Source organism: Leptonychotes weddellii, chromosome X (assembly GCF_054177405.1).
Source record: "Leptonychotes weddellii isolate Sample4059 chromosome X, ASM5417740v2, whole genome shotgun sequence".
Classification (NCBI taxonomy): domain Eukaryota; kingdom Metazoa; phylum Chordata; class Mammalia; order Carnivora; family Phocidae; genus Leptonychotes; species Leptonychotes weddellii.
Window position 1 is genome coordinate 32,955,795 of NC_138385.1, and position 10,944 is coordinate 32,966,738.

The 10,944-nt window shown below is 40.2% G+C and overlaps 1 pseudogene; it reads left to right on the forward strand.

Annotated features, from left to right (window-relative positions):
• Positions 1-1,598: 1,598 nt before the first annotated feature.
• Positions 1,599-3,227, forward strand: LOC102737494 (methylsterol monooxygenase 1 pseudogene; annotated as a pseudogene).
• The last annotated feature ends 7,717 nt before the right edge of the window (positions 3,228-10,944 follow it).

Sequence of the window (10,944 nt, forward strand, 5' to 3'; positions counted from 1 at the left end):
TGCTTCTCCCTCTCCCACTCTCCCTGCTTGTGTTCCCTCTCTTGCTATCTCTTTCTCTGTCAAATAGACAAATAAAATCTTTAAAAATAATTAAAAAATCAAAAGAAAAAGGGGTTCAACCCTCAACCACCCTCACAGGTCCAAAGCACTATCCTACAAAAATGTGTGTACTGCCAAGGTCAAGTCCCACCTGCAACATAGTTAGAGGGGATGTATGACTTCAGCTGGGCATTGTTGAGGGATATAATATATATGTATATGCATATGTTAGTGTTTCTGTATATGCATCCCAGACGACTTGCCGGCCGAATTCAGAAATTCCACAAATGCCTGTTACAGACATCCCAAGGGCCTCTTCACTGGGGCAATGTAAGTGACTGCCTGGTATCATACTTTTATTGTGGGAAGCCACATTAAGAGAGAGTTAATGATGTGCAAGGGAGGAAATTGCCGTCTGAGAAGGAGATGACTTTCAAATTGTATCTCTCAATTTCATAAATAAAGTCTCCAAAACACCCAAGTCAAGCCATCCTCATTGGTAGTCACTTATTAATCCAACTAACATTTATTGAGCCACTAAATAACATCTTAAGACTCTTCCAGACTGTTAATACACACCTGCATTTTTACTAAAAGAAAAATGTCACCTGATCAAGAAATATAGACATTATAGCTGGGCACATTCCAAATACAGGAAATTCCAGGAAACCTAGAAACACACTTCCCCCCATGTGCTTCTCTCCAGGTCCACCAAGGTAGAAATTTGAGCTGGAGCAGCTAATAGATATATAAATTCTCAGATAAACTTCAGCAAGTATTGCTTATTGAATTAATAAAGCCTCTGAGGTTTATAGCTAGCTACTGTTTACCAGGAAAAATAATGTATGTAAATAAGTACTTGAAGAGCTTCAAAAAATGTTCTGCCTTTAGAGTGACCAACCATCCCAATTTTCCCGGGACTGTCTTGGTTTTAGTGCTAAAACTCATGCATTCCAGGGAAATGTCTCAGTCTTGGGCAAACAAGTCCAGTTGGCCATTCTAGCTCCCTTAGAATCCTCAGAGGATTGATCCTGAGCAAAGGATCTGCTCTCCAAGCAACCCTGAAAAAAGTAGTAATTTAAGCTGTGTTCAAGTGGTTGCTAAGAGCTCTTAAGTACCACATTCAAAACAAGCTTCTGAGGCAAATACCATTATTATCCCCACTTTACAGATGAGGCGCAGAGGCAGAAAACTTAAAACTCGCCTGAGATGACTTAGCTAGCAAGTGGATTTGAACCCAGACCAGTGCAGCACTGAATCCTGCATCCTTAAACAGCATGCCACGCTTCCCTTATTCAAACAGATCACTCAGTCAGAGCCCCTTATAGGCTGTCAGACTCCACCCCGGCTCCCAAGTCATTCAATAAGGGAAATCTGGAATTATCAAAGATCTTGTTATTTCCTTAAAACATTTCGGCAACAAACTTTCAAGATCTTAGAAGGTTAGACAAGTGTTTTTGCAAAGTGTGATTTTCCATCTACTGGATTCTAAGCCACTTGAGGTGCCTACTTAGCAAATAAAGCAGAGCCTAGGCTGCAGCTCCTGGCCGAGTCTGGGTGACGGTGGCCCGCAGTTCCCGTGCGGTTGTCCAGAATTCTAAGGCTTTCAGCAGAGATTTGAGAAATGGCAACAAATGAAAGTATCGGCATCTTTAGTTCAGCATCCTTGGCTGTGGAGTATGTAGATTCACTTTTCCCTGAGAACCCTCTACAAGAGCCATTTAAAAATGCTTGGAACTATATGTTGAATAATTATACAAAGTTCCAGATTACAACATGGGAATCCTTGATAGTTCATGAGGTCCTTTATTTCTTGTTCTGTTTACCTGGATTTTTGTTTCAATTTATACCTTACGTGAAAAAGTACAAAATTCAAAAGGATAAAGCAGAAACATGGGAAAACCAATGGAAATGTTTTAAAGTACTTCTCTTTAATCACTTTTGTATCCAGTTTCCTTTGATCTGTGGAACTTATTATTTTACAGAGTATTTTAATATACCTTATGATTGGGAAAGAATGCCAAGATGGTATCCACTTTTGGCAAGATGCTTCGGCTGTGCAGTGATTGAGGATACCGGGCACTATTTCCTGCATAGGGCTCTTACATCACAAAAGAATATATAAATATATTCATAAAGTTCACCATGAGTTTCAGGCTCCATTTGGAATGGAAGCTGGATATGCACATCCCTTGGAAACTCTGATTCTTGGAACTGGACTTTTCATTGGAATCATGCTTTTATGTGATCACGTCATTCTCCTTTGGTCATGGGTGACTATTCATTTGATAGAAACTATTGATGTCCATAGTGGTTATGACATTCCTCTCAACCTTTTAAATCATCCCTTTCTATGCTAGTTCTCGGCATCATGATTTCCACCACATGAACTTCATCGGAAACTACGCTTCAACATTTACATGGTGGGATAGAATTTTCGGAACAGACTCTCAATTTATTGCCTACAATGAAAAGATGAAGAAGATTGAGAAAAAGACTGAATAAATATCTCATCTAAACCTTTCCTGAACATACACACTTTCCTGAATTGAAGCGAGTAGCTAACATTGCTTCTGAGGAGCAGAAATAAACATGTGTCTTGGCTGCTAAGTGATACAAAGAACATTAACAACCTTTAATTATCTTCCTAGTGGGAACTTTCTCTACTTTACATAAAAGTTCTGTATGTGTAGAAATAAGTATATATTTAAGTACGATTTTCATGAGGAAGTTGTAAAGGCCTTGTTGCTAACCTTACAGAAAGGTTTTAAGTAATGGAAGAAGTATTATTTTCTGTCTTTCCCCCCAGTAATACCATAGGCCTGAAGTTGAAATTGGTCTTTAAAATCTTTTAAATATATAGTGGCCATTTCAGAAACTCTTAGTAGGGTGTTGGCCTCATATTGAACTTTAAACATTTTTTAGAATTTGCCTAAACATCAAAGTATCATGAGTTGAACTGTATCAGTGGACAGTGAGTGAGGCTACCGAATCAGGAATAGCCAGTACCAAGAACTTCACTCTTGTCCTGAGCCGACCGGTTTGGGGTGATTCTCTTTCTTAGAGAAGTCCTTTGGGATTGCACCGTACTACTGGTGTCTATAAATTAAGGCATTTCTGAATTGTTGTAAGTGGAATATTTTAGTCTAAAGGTTTTCGGGTTACTTGAATTTTTTAAAAAATGGAGCTTTATTGGGACGCCTGGGTGGCTCAGATGGTTAAGCGTCTGCCTTCGGCTCAGGTCATGATCCCAGGGTCCTGGGATCGAGCCCTGCATCGGGCTCCCTGCTCGGCGGGGAGCCTGCTTCTCCCTCTCCCTCTCCCTGCCTGTCGGCCTACTTGTGATCTCTCTCTCTCTCTCTCTGTCAAATAAATAAATAAAAAATCTTCAAAAAAAATTGAGCTTTATTTCTGCTATTTACCCTTTCATTTTTGTATATCAAGTTTTCATTATACTTAAAACTGTATCTTGAAACATGGATTGATTTGCTGTATTTGCACTTTGAACTACTGAAATAAATGTGATTTTTTTGTCTGATAAAAAAAAAAAGTAAAGCAGAAACTGGAGCCCCAGCTGAGACCTACTAAATCAAAGTGTCTGGAGATCTACGCTTTTTTTTTTTTATTGAAGGATAGTTGACATAAAATTTTATATTAGTTTTAGGTGTACAACAGAATGATTTGATAATTCTATACATTATAAAATGCTTACCAGGATAAGTGTCGTTACCATCTGCCACCATACAAAGTTAGTACAATATTATCGACTATATTCCTTTTTCTGTACTTTTAATGAGGGTCTATGCTTTAAACAAATGCCCAAATAGACCCAGGTGCATGGTAATTTGAGAACTGCTGGGCTAGAAGGTTCTGAAGAGATCAGCCAAGATCTAAGAAATTCACTCTAACCATTTTCTTGATTCTTATGTTCTGTCACCCCCCCTAATGTGAATACACCCCAAGTTCCATTATTATGTCCTTAGTCTGACCTTCTCTCTCTCTTCTCTTCCTCAGAGACCTCCATTATCAACTCTGCCTACTACATTATATGAGGAGCCAGACCTAAGTCCCACTTCCATTCTAGCATTAATTTTGTAACACTGAACAGATCAGTTCTCTTCTCTGGACCTCAGCTTTCTTACCTGTAAAATGGAACATGATACCTGATCCTCATGTAAAGGTCTTTCCAGGCTTAACGCTTATGGTCTACATCATTATTCTCACAGTGGGTTATGAGAGATCCAGCTGTAACAATTACTGAAAGTGTTTATTAGAAAAGCACATCCCCCCAAAAAAAAAAAATCGCACCCATTGATGGATGCATGGGTAAAGGAAATGTGGTCTATAGGTCTATTCATACAATGGAATATTATTCTGCCTTAAAAAGGAAGGAAATCTTGGGGCGCCTGGATGGCACAGTCAGTTAAGCATCCAACTCTTGGTTTCGACTCAGGTTGTGATCTCAGGGTCGTGAGATCAAGTACTGCATGGATCTCCACACTCAAGAGGGGAGTCTGCTTAAGACTCTTTCTCCCTCTGCCTCTGCCCCTCCCCCCTCTAAAATAAATAATTTTTTTTTAAAAGAGGAAGGAAATCTTGTCACATCTACAACATGGGTGAAACTCAAGGACATTATGCAAAGTCAAATAAGCCAGTTACAAAAGAACAAATGTATGATTCCACTCATATGCAATATCTAAAGTAGTCAAAATCATAGAACTAGAAAGCAGAAAGGTGGTTGCCAAGGGCTGGGGAAAGACAAGAGAAGAGGGAACTAATGTTTAATGGGTAAAGAGTTTCAGTTTTGCAAGGTGAAAAAGTTCTCGAGATCTATTACACAACAGTGTGAATATACTTAACACTACTGAACTATACACATAAAAATGGTTAAGAGGGTAAATTTAATGCTATGTAGTTTTCCCACAATAAATAAAAAAGAAAAGCACAGTTCTAAACCCCAGCCCAGAGCTATTGAATCAAAATTTCAAGGGTTGGAGCTGTGAACGTGCATTTTTAACAAGTTCCCCAATGTGATTTTTATCTCCCTTAAATTTTGAGAACCACCAACAAAAATGTATAGCAAATCCTCTCTTCACTACAACAAATTTGATATCATGATTTTAGTTTCCCCTTTTCTTTTTTTTAAAGATGTTTTAAAAAGATTTAAAAGCTTTTATTTATTTATTTGACAGAGAGAGCACAAGCAAGGGGAGTGGCAGGCAGAAGGAGAGGGAGAAGCAGGCTCCCTGCTGAGCAAGAGCCCAACATGGGGCTTGATCCCAGGACCCTGGGATCATGACCTGAGCCGAAGGCAGATGCTTAACCAACTGAGCCACCCAGGAAGAAAGCTTTCCCTTTCCCTCAAGAATATTTATGTGTATTTCCTGTTGCTGCCAGCTAGTGTGCTTAGAGAATATAAATTCATTTTATTATTAGCCAAAGCAGAAAAGAATCCAAAAGTTAAAATGTGCTGCAAAAGAAGGTCATCCAGTCCATTTCCAAGGCAAACAGAGTTGACTTTGGATCCAGCACAGTTTTGGATTACCCATGACTTTGATCTTCTCCATTAGAGTGAGTAATTGAAAGCTGGCTATGTGTATGCTTACAGAAATTATTATTTTAAATTGTTCACATTCGATAAATCTCAGCCTCTGGTGCTCTGGTAAGAAATGGTGGTAAGCATATTAATGAGCACTTTCCTGAGAATGAGATTTTATAACTTCTAAACAACCATAAAGCCTTCTGTTTTCATTGTCACTAATTAGGAGCTGCTGAGAAGGGGCTTGTGCGATTCAAGGTCAGTGTTAGGTGAGGGATAAGAACATTAGCTCACATTTACAGGACGCTTACCATGTGTTGGGCACTAGGCTCAATTCTATCCACGGAGGATCTCATGTAACCCTTAACCTTGGCCTACAAATTGATGTGATTATTAACTTCTTTGCAGAAATGGAGGCTCAGAGAGCCTCAACAATTTGCTGAAGACCACTTTCTGCCTTTCTGGCCCAACCTCTTAACCATGACACTATGGCCTTTATTGCACACAGTCTTCCTCTTTCCACACTTCTTACTCACTGGTAGCTTTTGTCCCAGACCAATAGTGCTGTTAGATGAAGGGCATTAGGTAAGCAGCTTTCATTAGCTGCTTGGAAGTTAACTTTTCACCTTGTCTCCAGTACCTGGGTTTTGTTCTTAATACAAGTACACTCTGATACCTAAGCCTCCGTTTTCTTACCCACCCTGCCCTGTGCCTGAATTTCTAGGGCTAGAAACCTGTCTTTCTCTTGCCAGTCCTTCCATGACTCTCCAATTTCCCTCCTTTCTTGGATGTGCTTGCTCACCTGCTTGGACATTTCTAGATTCCTTGCTTGCCCGCTTTATTACCTCAACTGCACCTCTCCGGTGCTGACTTCCTAGATTCATAGAAAATTAAACTAAGTTTTAAAATTAAACTACCATTGGAATCACAGCCCGCAAAAGTAAGCTAAGACCTCTGTGCTATACCTAAACAGGGTAACTGCTTGACAAAAGAAGTTACAGAAGACCCAGTCTCCCAACATAGTAGACAAAATGTTCAGGGTGTAATTGAAAATCACCTATCATACCAAGAACCAAGAAAACCATAACTTGAGTTAGAAAAGACAACTGACAGCAACACTGAGATTAATCAGATGCTGAAATTATCTTTAGAACAACCAGCATAAAAATGCTTCATCAATACAAATTTTCCTGAAACAAATGAAAAAGGAGAAAATCATAGCAAAGAAAGAGAAGTCACAAAAAAGAGTCCAACAGAAATGATAGAACTGAAAAATATATAGCAGAAATGAAAGACTCACTGGATAGATTCAATAGTAGAATAGAGATGACAGAGGATGGAAGCAATGATCCTGAGGACAGATCAATAGCATTTACCCATTCTGAATAACAGAGAGAACACAGACTGGGAAAAAAAAAAAAAAAAAGCAGATCTTCAGGGACCTGTGGGGCAATACCAGAAGTTCTAACATTCATATCATCAGAGTCCCAGAAGGAGAAGAGAAGAGAGTGGGGCTGAAAGAAAATATAATGACTGAAAACTTCCCAAATTTGGCAAAAGATACAAAACCTACAGATTCAAGAAGCTAGAGCAAACCCCAAAAGGGATACACCCAAAGAAATCCATGCCAAGACACACTGTCATTAAACTTTTAAAATTAAAGGCAAAGAAGAAATCTTGAAAGCACCCAGGAGAGACAGTGCGTTGCTCTCCCAGGAGAGCACAAGTTCAAATTATACCAGATTTCTCAACTGAAACCATGAGGGCGGGAATGAAGGGACACATTTTTCAAGTGCTGAGAGAAAAATGTCAACTGAGAATTCTATACAGGCAAAAATATTCTTCAAGAATGAAGGAGACATGAAAGCAATTTCAGATGAAAGATGGGCAAAATAATTTTCCACTAGCAGACCTACTCTTAAATGATGGCTAAAAAAAATTTCTTTAAACAGAAAAAGATTATGAAAGAAGGAATCTTGGAGCATCAGGAAGAAGAAACAGCAGCTAGAGCAGACGTAAGGGCACATATAACTGATTATCATTTTCCTCCTGAGTTTTATAAATCTTATTTGGTGGTTGGAACAAAACTTATAATACCATCTGGTACTGAAGATAATCATAATTAAAAGAAAGGAAGGCGGAGAGGGGCACCTGGGGGGCTCAGTTGGTTAAGCATTTGACTCTTGATTTCGGCTCAGGTCATGATCTCAGTGTCGTGAGATTGAGGCCCCCCCCCCCAAATCTGTGCTGGGTGTGGAGCCTGCTTAAGATTCTCTCTCTCCCTCTCCCTCTGCCCCTCCCCCCACTCTCTAAAACAGACCAAAAAAAAAAAAAAAAGAAAAAGAAAAGAAGGTGAAGGAACCTAGTCATGTGTGGCAGAGACTGCTCATCAAAACCTATTCGCCCCTTCCTCTATAATAATAGAATTGTGCTTGCAACACGGCTGTCCAAGCAAGAACTCCCTTTCCTAGCCTTAAATCCTTTTGCAATTAGAGCGGTGGTGTGACTAAGTTTTCACCAATGGCATGTGAGTGGAAGTGATGTGTGCTGCTTTCAGGCCTGAGCTAAGTGGAGGCAAGATTATCCAAGGTCTAGCAATTCATGGGAAGAGGTTGGATTTTGTAATATTGCCGGTGGGAATACTCTGGAAAATAATTTGGCAATTTCTTTAAAAACTAAACGTGTTCTTATAATAAGACCTAGCAATTGCACCTCTTAAGCATTTATCCCAGAGAAACGAAAACTTGTATTTACACAGGGCCTATACATGACTGTTTAGAAATAACATGAATGCTCTTTGATGGTTGAATGGATATACACTGAGGCACATCCATAACATGGAATACAACTCAGCAATAAAAAGGAACAAATCATGGATACATGCAACAGCCTGGACGAATCCCCAGAAAATCATGCTGAATGGAAAGAGCCAATCCCCAAAAATGACTGCTGTATGATTCCATGTAAATGTTTTTGAAATGACAAAATTATAGAAACAGAGATTAGTGGTTGCCCAGGGTTAAGGAGGTGGTGAAGAAAGGGAAGTGAGTATGGTCATGAAACTGCAACACAAGGGATCCTTGTAATAATGGCACTGTTCAGCATCTTGATTGACTGTGGTGGTGGATACATGCATGAACCTACACAGGTAACCAAACACACACACACAAACACAAATAAAACTGGAGAAATCTGAATAATATTAATGGATTGTATCAATGACAATAAGCTCATCATGATATAGCTTGCAAAATGTTACCATTGGGGGAAACTGGGCAAAGTGTACAGGGATCTCTATTATTTTTAAAACTGCATGTGATTCTGTAATTATCTCAATAAAAAGTTCATTTTTTTTAAAAAAGGCCAGCATTTTCTGGGTGGCTCAGTTGGTTGAGCATCCGACTGGGTTCAGCTCAGGTCATGATCTCATGGGTTGTGAGATGGAGACCCGCATTGGGCTCCATGCTCAGCAGGGAGTCTGCTTCTCTCCTTCTCCCTCTCCCTCTCCCTCTGCCCCTCTGCATGCTCTCTCTCTAAAATAAATAAATCTTTTAGGGGCCCCTGGGTGGCTCAGTTGGTTAAGCATCTGCTTTCAGCTCAGGTCATGATCCTGAAGTCCCAGGATCGAGTCCAGCATCGGGCTCCCTTCTCAGTGGGGAGTCTGCTTCTTCCTCTGACCCTCCCCCCTCTCGTGCACTCTCTCTCTCACTCTCTTTCTCAAATAAATAAATAAAATCTTTTAAAAAAATAAATAAATCCTTTTAAAAATCTTTAAAAATTTTTTAAAGGCCAGTATTTCTGGAGGTTAGTGAATAAAAACTTAGTGGAAGCCATTGGAGGGGAGTCATATGAACTGATCTATACTTGAACAAATCATTGTGGTTGCTTTGTGAAGAGGAAAGAGTAGAGACAGGGAGACCAGGTAGGAGATCACTGTGGTATATAGTATTTCTCCCTTTCTTTCTACCACTGTGGCAAGAGACTCTGGTAGCTTGGATTGGAAATGAGTGAAGATGGAAAGAAGTGGGTGGATTCAGGATATGTTTTCGAGGTAGAGCTGACAGAAATTCATAGCTGAATGGATGGCTATGAAGTTCTTAGTCCAGAGGATTTTCCAGAATGGGCTCAATTCTACCGTCTGTTATTTTAGCTTTCCAGTTACATTGTCTTCTCAGTAGCTTGGTCTTCCTGCTATGTATGGGACAGAACAATAAAACTACCTGAAGAAGGTGATCTAACTCTCCTATCATGGGCTGAGTTTTAGGGTCTGCCTTGGCTTCCCTAGGATAGACGATCTAAAAACAAGAGGTGTTGGGCTCCTGACAGTTGTGCTCCAAGGCCTCAAAGGAGTAGTTGGTCACTAAGGGCTCTCATTTCCACACTGGGAAATTGGCTTTGACTAGCACCAACCTTCTGGAGATAGGCATTAAGGTGGCAGTCATGACACCTGTATCCTCCTTGGGCAGGATGGCATATATTAGGCTTCGGTTTTGAGGGTGTAGGCTCTAGCTGGGTTGAGATTCACCAAGACTGGAGTATAGTGAGGAGTATTTTTGGAGGTTGCAATGTGATAACTGGCCACTAGGCAAATAGCTTCCCTCTTTAGTGATGAGTTTTTAGTGTTATCTGGGTGAGAAAGACAGCATGAATCAGTGGGACAGATTCTGGAAAACCTAAGAATTGCCAGACAACTTTAATCATCCTGAAAGCCTCCAAGTCTAGGACCTTGTTTGGCACCATGCTCGTCTTTTAAGAAATTTCACTTGCACACTTAGACATTTTTTCCCAAATGGCCCAGAAGTGGTTCTGTCAGATTTAGTCCAGGTTGATTTGAGGCCAGATTAGGCAATATATACCAAAATGTCTGCATGGATGACTACTACTCTGTTGAGTAATTCATACAAAGGACAAAGGTCTCTCTCTCAAATAACAATGAGGGTGAGTAGTTCAAGTTTGCAGGGACACTCTGCTCCATGTGGTCACTCAGGGACCCAGGCTCAATTTATTTCATTTCTCCATCACACCCTTGAACCTTGGCCCTAGCAAGAGAGTTATAGCCAGGTCAGGTTTCCCTGTATGTATCAGCTCATGGGAGGGGAAAGATCACAGAGAAGCACTTGGCAAGATTTTATAGGCCAGCCCTGGCAGCTTACACATCACTTCCGCTCATATGCCATTGGCAACAACTCAGTCACACCATTGTTGTAATTGCAAAGGGGTTTAGGGCTAGGAATGGGAATTCCTAGGTGTGGAGCCATGTCCGAGCTACAATTCTATCATCAGAGAGGAAGAGAGTAGATTTTGATGGGCAGCCTCTGCCACGTACGATTATGTGTATATACTCTTGCCAAGGTGCCATTTCTACA